A 13,047-nucleotide genomic window follows, 5' to 3' on the forward strand; every position below is an offset into this window, starting at 1 on the left:
TGCTTGCAACCACGATGAGGTTACGAGGGCACTGTGAAAGATGACAATGGTTCCTAGCCTGACTTATACCAATGAGGTGTTGACTGGTCTTCATTGCTGCCTTGGCCGCCGCGGTGGCTCAGTGGTTATGGTGCTCGGCTGCTGACCCAAAAGACGCGGGTTCGATCCCAGCTGCGGCGGCTAGAATTTCTTTGGAGGAGAAATTTTGGAGGCCCGTGTACTGTGCGATGTCAGTGCACGTTAAAGAACCCCAGGTGGTCGAAATTTCCGGAACCCTCCACTATGGCGTCTCTCATAGCCTTGGTCGCTTTAGGACGTTAAACCCCATAAACCAAACCATCATTGCTGCCTTGAGCCTGTATCAAAGTGCCACAGGCAGCAGCACACTACAGGCAGGCGGGTGGATGGCCGGGCATTTGAGGGCCATGCCACTCATTGATTCCTCTTCAACTCAACAGAGGGCGCAAGATGTTTGGACGCGTTTCGTAAACCTTGTTCCCTACGGGCGGGTACACAAGTCTCCTCAACATACCTCTCCCAGCAGCCTCTTATCCTTTTGTTGTTGTACCATTGTTCCTTTTGGAGTGCCAGTGACGATTTGCCTCTGGCAGATCTGTGTTTCCGCTTGCCGCACCTGGAGATGAATGATCTGTTCTGCCCTTGTTGTGCTCGGACTCCTCTGTGGCTCGTGATACTGCCAGAAGCCTGTACTGCTGGGGAAGGATTCACATTCCGCATGTCCTTCCCGTCAGATGGTCAGCAAAAATCGTGTGGACAAGGATCTGTTGGGCTTTGTTCAACTAAGGGAGGCAGAGGAGGTGGTTCGCAAAACCGTCCTTTGCCATTGCTTCCCGCACATGTTTGAGGACCAGCTCATATTTCCTTGAATGCTTTCGAGTTGAAGCGTGTTTATGCAGACCCAGTGTCTTTCAGCCAGCCTACCTCCGACACCTTTCCAAGAATTCTCTTGTTACAGCCGTGAGGCATAGCACCGCATTGGCGTAAGCCAGGCTAGAAACCACAGTCATCTTCCACAGTGCTCTCGTAACTTCGTAGCAGTCCCAAGTCCACAAAGCCTGTTGGCCCGGCATGCCTCTTGTGCGAGCTGCTTTGACCCTAAGGTACCTCTGATAGCAAGGCACTTAGCCGAGGCTGTCCTGCCAACTGCATTGTCTTAGAGACACCATGCAGCACCTGACCTCAAGTTGTGTGGTCCCCATGCCAAAACCGCACACTTTGCGGGGCTAAAACGTAGTCAAATGTGACTCATTCTAACACCATCGATAACAGCTGCAGCAGTTTTTTGGGGGAGCCCGCAAAAAAGGCAAAAACGCCTTTATATACCAATGGCGGGATTTGTTGTGTCACCTGCCTTCCTTGTTTATGGCGTACTGAGGCAAAGCCACCACTCGATGCCTTCAGGCTGTGTCACGGCAGCTGTACCTGCTGTATGGCCGCCTCGTGCAGTTGCCCCACTCCGCCGTTGCTGACACCACTCTGTAAATGGCCTGTTAGGTTCTTGGATGTCCTGCGTTACTAGTCTCATATCTTGCAGCATTGCCTACTGCACCTCCCAGCCCACTCAATCGTGTGCCTTCAATATTTCAAGGCACAGTGATAGTCAAGTGTATCAGCACTCCCGTGCATAGCGAGAAAGCCTTTTGTTTTATGCACAACCAAGGCAGCTTGATGCTCGCAAATTTTGCATCGTTCACTTTGCACTTGTTTTCAGTTTTGTGTCTTTTCTTAGCACTTCACTGTCTCTGTTTTGACTTTTGGCACTTGATTACATTTCAGGTGTCCGCTGTGTTCTGGCTGTCTCTAAGCATCCGAGGAAAGCGCTTTGAGGGGCCTTGGCAGGACCACAGCATGGTAAGCAGGTGTACTTTGCTATGCAGCTCTTCTGCTCTTCTTTGGGCGAGCCACATGTGCCTTGCCAATATTGTGCTCGCTGAAGGCTGACAGTTACAAAGTTTTGTTATGACAGCACAGTCCAGTCATTTGTTGTATATTGCTTGCACTCAGGCCAATTTGGAATAGGAAAGTTTGTGAGCTTAAGATCACTGCATTGATGAGCACTGCGTAGAGATCTGATGCCCCATTTGCGATAAAGGGACATGGAGGACAGTTCCTCTGGTTCCTACCGATTTTTTTTCTTGGTGTAAGGTGGTGTTTATTTGGAGAAGCTTCGGAACTGGAGCAGGGCCAATAGCAGTCCGAGATCAGTCAGCTAGTACAGCCAGGAGTGTCCACTAGGCGATGGCCACGCGGCTTGTGTACACGCCCGTCTTCTTCTTTGCAATGGCCCCCGGGCAGAGGAGGGGCCATCCTGCCGACTTAAGGGACAAAACAGTGGGATCATAGTAGGGCAGAGGCTTGGGCAAGTTGGTACATCATATTTAAGTAAAACAGCGCTAGACACGGGACGAAAGAATCGCCTTGTTGTTCTTCCTTCGTCCCATGTCTAGCGCTGTTTTACTTTCATAGTAGGGCTCTGGACATGGACTGTCTTGCGGCCATGGCGTCTGAGATTGGGAAACAACATGAGTGGCTCAACAATATAGTTCACAGAAGATGTTTGCTTCAATATATGTGATGGGGCCCTTGATACTTAGCGAGCAGTTTCCAGGAAAGCCCCCCCCCCCCCCCCCCCCCCTCCCTCCCTCGTAGTACGGGCAGGGATCCACAGCCAGATGAGAGAGCCGGGTGGGAAATGCTGGGGAGGTTGATCTTCGTTACGGCTAATTTTTTGAAGGGACTGGGTAGCTATGGTGAGAAACTTGGCGATCTGGCAGCAATCTTCAGCATGCCTGGTGGCTTGGGAAACAGTGGTGCACCCAGATGTGTCAGGGTGGTAGGGGAGAACAGTATCATAGGGAATGGAGGGATGTCGGCCATGAAGGAAGAAAGGAGAAAATCTGGTTGTAGACTGCGTAGCATTATTGTACGCGAATGAAATATACGGGAGAATGAGGTCCCAGTTCGTGTGGTTTGAAACAACGTACATAGCCAGCATGACCCTCAGTTCGGTTAAAGCGTTCAGTGAGGCCGTTTGTCTGAGGGTGGTAAGCGTTGCAAGTCCGATGGATGATGTTGCACTGGCGGAGCAGAGCTTTGATGACGTCAGATAGGAAGACGCGGCCTCTGTCGCTGAGGGGTTCACGAGGGGCACCGTGTCTAAGGATGAATCCACGCAGAAGAAAGGATGCCACATCCTGTGCCGTGGCAGCAGAGAGCGCGGCGGTTTCAGCATACCTGGTGAGGTTATCGACGGCAACAATGACCCATCGTTTGCCAGAAGCAGTATACGGGAGGGGCCTGTATAAATCGGTGCTAACACGATCTAAAGGGCGAGGCAGACAAGGTAGCGGCTGCAACTCGCGAGAAGTACGGTTGGTGGGTGTCTTGCGGCATTGGCAGTGGAGGCACGAGTGTATGTACTTCAAAACGAAGTTGTACATGCCACGCCAGTAGTATCGAAGGTGGAGGCATGTGTATGTGTTGGGAAGGTCTGCGTGACCGCAATCAAGTCAGCGTGAAAATGTGAACAGACGTTGGACTGTAGGCGTCAAGCAATGCCGAGGAGCCATTTTCGTCCATCATAATGATAATTACGGTGATAAAGCAGATGATCTCGGATCTCAAAATGGGAAGCTTGACGGTGCAGGGCACTCAATGAAGTAACCTCCAATGGGTTGGAGAGAAAGTCTGCTTCCTGATGCTTGCGGCCCGACCAGTAGACAACCTGGATGTCCTCACTATGTGCCACTGTGTAAAGCGATCAGGTGAAGGTGTGACGCATGGGTAGACTTGAAAGGTGCTTCACATAATGTTTGATCTTTGTTCCTGTTTTGTTCTCTGATAGCAGAGCTTACAGTTTCTTTTTTGCATTTTTTTTTGGTTGATGACAAATGGGTTGTGGGGGAGGATTGGTGGAGTGAGCTTCTTATACCTCATCATACCTGAAGATTTATTGAATGAGCTGCTCCCTGAAAGCCAGCTGATCAAATTTGGCAATTTAGGCAAGCTCAAGAACATCAGGAAGGATGAAGTTTCATTGATTTATTGATGTGGTTCAAAAGCGAGGACAAATTCCAAGTCTTGCCAATAGATGCTGCCACCACTGAATCCTCCGGGTCCGCTATGTGCAAAAGAAAAAAAAGAAACAGAGTGGAAAACTAGTTTTGGGGAAATTATTTTTGATGGCAGAAGGTCAGAATAGATTATTCGTGTATTTCAATATAGGTGTAGTTGTCGCGACATGTCAACAATTCCAATGTATATGATAATTCCAATGAACTTCAGCATCTCCGAAGGTTTCATCTCTTCTCATAAGCCGTCATGCTGAATGTATGCTTGCCTGTTCAAAATCTTCATCCATGCATACTTATTAGTGTTTTCACGCACGGTCTTCATCACTGTGAAGAACACCGTGAAGAACACCGTGAAGAACCGTGAAGAACATCATCACCGTGAAGAACATCAAGAAAAAGTCAAGAGCTCAGGCGAATCTCCGAGCGCCGCTCCGCAGCGATGCGCTGATATGTACGCCTGGCTGTTGTCTGGGTTGAAAATTGGGACGCAGCATTGAGCATTTGGCACACTGTCTTCACCATACGTTGTGAAGACCCTGAACCACAAAAATAAATCATCATCAATTGCAAACCTTATGGAGCGCAGGAAACACAGTGAATGAAAACAAAACTTGCATGCAAGTATGTGCTGACGTTCAAGGCCCCTGAGACGAAGTCTCGCTGTTGAAACTGCAGTCCGACGTTTGTACGTCATTGTGTGACTCATAGCCGCTGCTTTCGTTGGTAAAAACGAAAGCGTAACCTACCGACGTGCTCGGTGTCGGCTTTCGTTTTCGAGGAGCGCGCGGTGATGCGGACGCCATTTTCTCCGGGTGATGCTCCGGGTGCTGCTGTGTGAAAAAGTTTTATTTTTCACGACACCCCCTCATGTTGAAACACTAACACCAAAACTGCAGTCAAAAGAGGAGTTGTTGAGCACACAAACTACAGTGGAACCTCGATTATACATCCGCCGGTCATGCGACGACCCGCATTTTACAACGAATTTGTGCGGTCCCGGCAAAGCCCTCATTGAGACAATGCATTAAAAACCTCGGTTAGAAGGACCCCGCTTCGTACGACGGCTGGCTCGTACTGTCCGTCAAAAAAGGTCGTCGGCAAACGCAGGCCGGGATGTAGGCACACTTTAGCCAGTCGATAACCGGTGCGCCTTAATCTTTCCACCTATCAAGAAAACCGCGCGAGCCGCTGCCCCGCTGCTCACGGCAGCCTCAACGGCCATTTTATCTTGTTTGTTGAAGACTAGCCCTCTGCCGGCAAAAATGTGCTGCATTTGTGTTCCGAAAAAAAAAAAAGATGATGATGAAGTTCAGACGTTACAAAATATCACGCTTAGCACATCCCTAATATATATATATATATATATATATATACGAAATTTATTATAATTAATTTATTAAATACAAAATTTTATTTTAGATACGAAACTGACTGCTCGACCAAAGCGTGCGGTCCGTGCCGTCACTTTGTTCAGACCCCGGATATCCCCGGCCTGCCCATGCCTCTCTGCTAGGCGCTGTTGATCGCACGTGTGTCGCATCCGGACGTGATCTGTGTTTTGCGAAGCGAACAAGTTGCGGAATGTTCGGTTCTGAGTGGTTTGGTTCACCATGTCACGGAGTCGCAAACCGCTGACACTGGGAGATAAGCTCCGTATTATTGAAGAGGCCGAGAAGAGAACGGGCGCAACAAAGGCCAGCATCGCTCGCGACCTCAACATTCCGGAGTCATCGCTGCAAACGATCTTGGCCAAAAAGGACAGCATACTACTTAATGCAAGCAAGTTCGGCGTGAAGAGGAAAGCGGCGAAAGATGGAAAGTTTGCCGCCATGGAGGCAGCTCTTGTGGAATGGCTGCGACAGGCACACAGCTCAGGGATTGCCGTCGACGGACCCATTTTAAAAGAAAAGGCGGAGACGGTTGCACTGCGTTTCAATGTGGACGATTTTAAACCGTCCAATGGCTGGATGGAGCGCTTCAAGAAGCGCCAATGTATTGTGTTCAGCTGCTGCTGCGGAGAAAGCGCTTCTGTGAGCCCCTCGACTGTTGACGAGTGGTCCCAGTTACTGCCGGACTTAATACGGCAATTCAAACCGTCCGACGTTTTTAACGCGGACGAGACCGACGTGTTCTATAACTTGCAACCGGAACAGACGCTGACCTTCACTGGAGAAAGTTGCCACGGTGGCAAGCGGAGCAAGGAGCGGCTCACCGCGCTATTTTGTGCGAACGAAGACGGCTCCGAGAAGCTTCCTGCCCTAGTGATTGGGAAGTTCGAGAAGCCGCGATGCTTCAAGAACCTGAGAAGGCTGCCGTGCCAGTATAAATTCAACCGGAAGGCGTGGATGATAGCTGCCATTTTTTCTTCATTCCTACAGCAGCTGGACTCAAAAATGGGTGCCAGGAACAGAAAGATTCTTCTTTTTGTGGACAATGCGCTGTGCCACCCAGCCGACACTGCGCATTTGAGGAACGTCAAGGTTGTGTTCCTGCCGCCAAACTGCACCAGCAAGCTGCAGCCGCTTGACGCCGGCATTATCAAGTGCGTCAAGCAAAAATACCGCAAGTTTCTGGTGCAACGCCGGTTGGCAGAAATGGAGCGAAAACAGGCGAGCCCGAAGCTTTCAGTGCTCGACGCCATGCACTACATTGCTAGCGCATGGGGCGAAGTTTCGGCTGATACGATTGCCAATTCCTTTAAGCACTGCGGCTTCAAAAGAAGCGACGCCTCCCCCACCATTGAAGCTGTGGTGCTCGCAGATGATGAACCAGAGTTTGGCAGTCTGCAGCTGCCTGTAACGTTCGCTGACTATGTCGGTGCCGACGACGACGTCCGCAGTCTGCAGTGTGGTGTCATTGGAGGAAGTAAGGGATGCCATGTGCCCCGACGATAAAACTTCCGACGAAGAGGAAGTGGACAACGATGCAGAGGTTTGCGCTCCCATTCCTAGTTACGCAGACGTGTTGCAGAGTGTCGACAACATCCGGCACTTTGCTTGCGCGCGCGACGATGTTGGCGACCTACTGCCGGACATGGCAGCCCTTGAAAGGAAGTTGATGCGCCGAGGTTGAACAAAAGTGCAAAAAAAAATTACCAATTTTTCTTAAATGGTAATAAAGACTTTTTTGCAAATCTGTTTCAAACAAATGCTGGGTTTTGTCTTTTTTAATCTGGTTGGCGTACTTGCCATGGGCTTGAAGCCGGTCTACAGTTTTCGGCGCAAGGCCGAGCGCCACTGGCTGCATTCTTTGATTTTCGATTATATGACGGTTTCGCGCGGTCCCCTGAACGTCGTATAATCGAGGTTCCACTGTATATGGCGCAGCATGTCTATGACATCCTCAGGGAGCTTTTTGCTCTGGCGCTTTAAATCATTCAATCTTGATTGATGGTCTATGGTGCAGTAGCGAAAGAGTTAAGAATTATGTGTTACCGAAGTCTCTGCTTAATGATTGTCAATACAGTCGTGCCTCATTAATACAGCCCCTGTTAATATGCACAATTTCTCCAGGGACCAAACTTTTTCAGTGTATTTACGCCTCGTTATTATGGAAACTTGCTCTCCTAACAAAGGACAAGGGGAACATGCATAGTGACTAATGGGCCTCATGTATTTTTGTTGCTTTAATATGGATGCTGACATGAATTATATGATATGAACTGATAAATCTCTGCTGTCCCAGCCAGATGTTTCATTTTCTGTATTTTTTGAGCAGGACACCAGAGGAAATCAGTGAAAGAAATGCAAATGCATGAATGATGGCCCTTTTCTTTTCTTGTGTGATTTCATGCTTTACAGTGCAAAGGTGCCCAGTCGGCACCTCTTTTTTTTTTTTTTTTTTTGTTAACTGCATTGCGTGATTGGCTGTGAACAAAACACTTTCTGCAGCTTGTGCCACGTAGAAAGCCGCACTCAACAGTTGCCAGATGACTTAGTGCTGATATGTAGTAGTGGTTTTGTTGGTTATGAATAGTCATCTTAGAAATTGGGTCATTTAGCCATGAGGCGCCATCAAATGCATCATGGACCACTAGCCGTGTCTGGCTGTGCAGCATTCTTTTAAGCATGTGGGGACCAGGATGCTGTATGGGCTTGTAGCTCCCAAAATTTTGTCTAATTTCAGCTTCACTGCCGTCCACTGTTCACTGAAGCAGGGGGTTCTTTCCACACGAAACATCCCAGACCGCAAAAATGACCGCCGCTGATTCTTGTGAAAAAAATTTGGCTAGTTGCCGATTATGTGAATGGAGTTTCGGTGAAGTATATTTCTAAAAAAAAAAATATTTTGCTTGTATGAGCACACTCTGAAGTGTCAGTGAAGAAACAAAGTTGATTGAAGTAAAAAATTTTTTATTGAGAGGTGAAACGGGGTACAGTGACAAATATTATTTTATCATTGTGCCCTGAAACCATAATTCAGTGGGAGATCACTTCCCTGTTAATAATTTTGGCAGGGGTGGAACGGAGTCAATGTGTGGACGAAAGCCATCAAGCTTGAGCTTGGCTTCAAAATGCCTGCATTATGTACAGTACAGGCCATTGAGTGTTCATGCCCCGTATGAGGCCTCAGAAGGGAATGGGAAATTTACAATACATTTTCAAAAATTCCCTCTTTCGTACCTCGCGGTGACACGCGGTGCAGGGCTTTTTTCGCGCGAAACCTGACATATGGCGTCATGTCGTGCAAGTGATGTCAGCAGCCGGGGGCTCGGTGGTTACGGCGCTCGGCTGCTGGCCCGAAAGACGCGGGTTCGATCCTGGCCGCGGCTAAATTTCGATGGAGGCGAAATCCTAGAGGCCCATGCACTGTGCGATGTCAGTGCACGTTAAAGAATCCCAGGTGGTCGAAATTTCCGGAGCCCTTCACTGCGGCCCCCCTCATAGCCCGAGTCGCTTTGGGACGTTAAACCCCAATAAACCAACCAACCGTAAACCCATTATCATTGGTTCTGTGCTCCTAATTCTTTTAGATGTTAAGCAACTATCACAGCCGCGGCCACTCCACGTGCGCCGGCAGTCGGCCGAGGTAGGGGAGGGGCAGAGTGGGCGGAGGAGCGCCCATGTTTTGCCGTGTGAAAATTCGTGAGGAGAGGGGAAGGCGTGAAGACGCGGAAGTTCAAATTTTGGACTGCATATAACTCAGCTTGCACAAAAAGCATTGAAAAAAATTCCTGCTGGGGGACATTTGTGAAGAGGTGTCCTTTAACATCCCAGACATACCGCAACTTTATTGAGGGCCCCTTTCTGCGTCCCTTTAAGCAACCGGAGGACAGGAGGGAGAGATAAAAAGAAAAGGCCTATGGATGGAATTGATGAAAGCAAAACTGATAAAATTACAGAAAATGGTAGGTTATTGCTCCCGGAAGCATTAAGGTCCAAAGTGGTTATGAGTGGTTGTTATTCACAGGGACCGTGAGCTTACATTTAAAAACTTGGGAGTCATCTGAAGGCCCTAGTCGGAAGTAATGAGATAGAGTCTACAGGATGGTATAGGTGACCTGCCGGTAAAGGAGCTGGCCGCCAGGTGAGGGGGAACCTTGATTGCAGAAGTGATGTGCATGTTGATAGAAACGAAGATCGAAAATAGAATTCTATCAATGATGTAGACACACAGAGCAAAGGGATTGAAAAAGGACGAAGGAAGAGCAGCTTTGTGTACAGCAACTGGTAAAGGCAGAATACCTATTCTTCTACAGAAAGCAGAAAGGTTTTTTATGTTGCTTTGAGTGACGTAAAAAATAAAAACAAACCTGGTAAACCTGACAAACTGAACAAAAGGAGAGAGTGATAGGAGCAGGCCGTGCTGACCTTAACTCTTTCGCTACCGCGGAAAAATGGACGATTTGGAGTGTACTGAAACAAATTTTTTTTTCACAAGAACTAATACACCCAGCACATGTTGCTATGCACGGAATTGTAGCTTATTAGTTACACTTCTGAATGAAACAAACAGAAGGGTTGTGTGTGCAAAAGTAAATGAACATTTATTTGTGAAATTTGCTAAAAATACAAAAAAAGCAAAAACAAAAATTACCGGCTGCACTAAGCCTGAACTTGATTAGAGGAAACTGGAATATACAAACTGTTGCACATGTTTATAGCTGTCATTATTCGCAGTTTCAGCTATGAGAAAAATTTACTGCACTTTCCATGGCCTGTCAAGTCAGGGGTCATGACTGTGGTGCCATAGTGAAGAGCAATCAGGGGTGAAGATGTGAAGCAGAGGTAGACTGACAGGTGCTTCACATAAGGTTTTATCTTTGTTCTTCCCTTGTTCTCTGATAGCCGAGCTTGCAGTTTCTTCTTTTTTTCATTTTTTTTGGTTGATGTTGAATGGATTCTGTGGGAGGATAGGGGGTGTGGACTTCTTTTCCCTCATCATACCTGAAGATTTCTTGAATGAGCTGCTCCCTGAAAGCCAGCTGATAAAATTTGGCATTTTAGGCAAGCTCTAAAACATCAGGATCAATGGAATAAGTTTTATCGATGTGGTTCGAAAGCCAGGACACTCTTCCTGCCAATAGAAGCTGCCGCCACTGAATCATCCGGGTCTGTTACGTGCAAAAAAACAAGCAAAAAAAGCGAAAAAGCAATTTTGGGAAATGATTTTTGATGGCAGAGGTCTAGAATAGATCATTCTGATATTTCAGTAGATATACAGTCGTGGCAGGTCAACGATTCCAATGTATAATGATTCCAGTGAACATCAGCATCTCCAACAGATTCACGTCTTCCCATGAGCCGTCATGCCGAGCTTGCTGAAAATCTTCATCCATGTATACTTATTAGTGTTTCTACACACGGTCTTCATCATTTCCGCCGTGAAGAGTATCAAAAAAAAGTCGAAGTCGAGCGAATCTCCGAGCGCCGCTCTGCAGCGATGTGCGGATATGGACACGTAGCTGTCGTCTCGGTTGAAAAACGTGATGTGACCTTGAGCACTTGGCAAACTGTCTCGCCATACGTTGCCAAGACCCTGAAGCACAAAAATAAACCACTGTCATCAATTACAAACCGTATGCACTGCAGAAAACACACAGCGAACGAAAACAGAACTTACATGCAAGTACGCGCTCCAGGCACCCGAGGCGAAGTCTCGCTGTCGAAACCGAAATCTGACATTTGTACATTGTTGCCCGACTAATAACCGCTGCTTTCGTCGCAAAAAACGAAACCGAAACCGGCCGACGTGCTCGGTGTCAGCTTTTGCTTTCGAGGAGCGCGCGGCGATGCGGACGCCATTTTCTCCGGCTGACGCTGCTGCGGCCGTTCAAAGTTTACTTTTTCACGGCGCCCCCTCATGTCAAAACATTGAAACCAAGGCTGCAATCGAAAGAGCAGTTGTTGAGCTCGCTAGCTAGATGGTGGAGCATGTCCACGACGCTCCAAAATGAGCTTTTTTTGCGCGGGCGATTTGAATCGATCATATGCGAACAATGGCCTATGGCGCGGCAGTGAACGAGTTAAGCAATGAAATTGCTGTTGTATAGAGTGCCAGGAGCTAATGGACGGTAGGGTTAGTCTGAAGACTGGGTTATCAGGGGAGGTGGAGAGTGGTTTATATGACGTCACTGGCTAGCAGATAACTTGTTCTTTGTGACTGAATGCATTGAAGTTGCTGCACTGGAGGTGCAGCCATTTTTAGCATTTTTTTTTTTTTGATAGCAGTTTTTAGTTGTTGAAGGGAAACTTCACCATTTGAAAAACGATGAGTGAAAATCATGGAAAAGCCTGAGTGGTACAGTTGTTTGCTGAACAATAAAAAAGAACTGGAACACTGCAAATGCAGTTAGGGAAGGAATGAAAGGTGTGGCAAGCGTAAAAATAAAGAAAGGCTTTGAGTGGGAATGCTGGTCATTTCCACCGCTTCTTTGTGATCTGTGCGAAGAGAGTCGAAAACGAAATGTGGAAGTGGGGAGATCGGATTTTTGTGTGTTGCGTTTGTGATAAAGCCAGTAGACCCTCTGCCAACTGGGGTTGGTCCATAGTGACATCATTTCTCTAGCAGATAACCAGAAGGGCTGTATAGTTTTAGTGGATCTACATGAACTGCAGCTGGAATTTCAGGACTAAGATTTTTCATGGGAAGTTTTGATGTTATGGTTCGTAACATTGATTGTAGCACAATGTTTCTCAAATGGGAATTAGGTACTGTTTAGGTGCTCAAGTACCTTGGTAGGATAAATATGAGCAAGGCGACTTGTGTCATCAGAAGAAAGAAGTAAAAAACAGTACAAAGAGGCATGTAGCTGCCACTGAGCATGGGGGCTTTGAGGTTATTGTTTATCACTCTGGCTTGTCTGGCTTTCGGGAACTCATTGAACGTTGCTGAGCAACCAGTCAAGGGCCTCGTAAGTGAACGCATGCACACTGGGCAGGTGATTGATTGTGTACTAAGCTGTCACTCCTAGGCTGCTTTGACAGACTGGGACTGAAAACACCCTTCATTTCTCTTTTGTACTTTCTTTGTAATTGGCTGTGTGAGTAAGACTGGGGTCATTTCCTCCTGTTTTGCGACAAAGGGACTTTGCAGTCGGGAGGAAAGATGCAGCACTCTCCCAAGGACAAGCGAAATTGTGAACAGCATTGTTGAGAGCCGATGGCATAGTATTCTGCGTGAGTCTCTTGAAAGCACACAAAACATGCAAGCAGCTTAATTTATTATGCAGATTATGCGGCCTGCCTCTTGGTGACCAGTGTATACAGGTATGCCATGCCTCGGTAAAGACTTACGCCCATTCAGTAGTGATGTCTTTAGCAAGGAAATAGTAGTAGTAGTAGTAGTAGTAGTAGTGGTAGTAGTTGTAGTAACATTTCTTATTCCCCATTCAATGCTGACATGCAACGCCATCAAATCAGTGGAAATATGAGGAGCAGCATTACCGTATTTTCCAGTGTATAAGACGCGGCTTTTTTAAAAAATCTTGCTGGTGCATCCTATACAAGGGTGC

The 13,047-nt window shown here is 47.4% G+C and overlaps 1 pseudogene across 1 annotated transcript in view; it reads left to right on the forward strand.

Moving 5' to 3' along the window:
• LOC149344925 (uncharacterized) overlaps positions 1 to 13,047 on the forward strand; it is a 141,015-nt pseudogene that overhangs the window by 5,938 nt on the left and 122,030 nt on the right. The window contains exon 3 of the transcript XR_016283235.1: positions 1,798 to 1,872. The product of XR_016283235.1 is annotated as an uncharacterized LOC149344925 (transcript). The remainder of the gene's footprint in view (positions 1 to 1,797; positions 1,873 to 13,047) is intronic.

The sequence above is a fragment of the Amblyomma mixtum genome, chromosome 5 (assembly GCF_055824585.1).
Source record: "Amblyomma mixtum isolate Tamu chromosome 5, ASM5582458v1, whole genome shotgun sequence".
Classification (NCBI taxonomy): Eukaryota; Metazoa; Arthropoda; class Arachnida; order Ixodida; family Ixodidae; genus Amblyomma; species Amblyomma mixtum.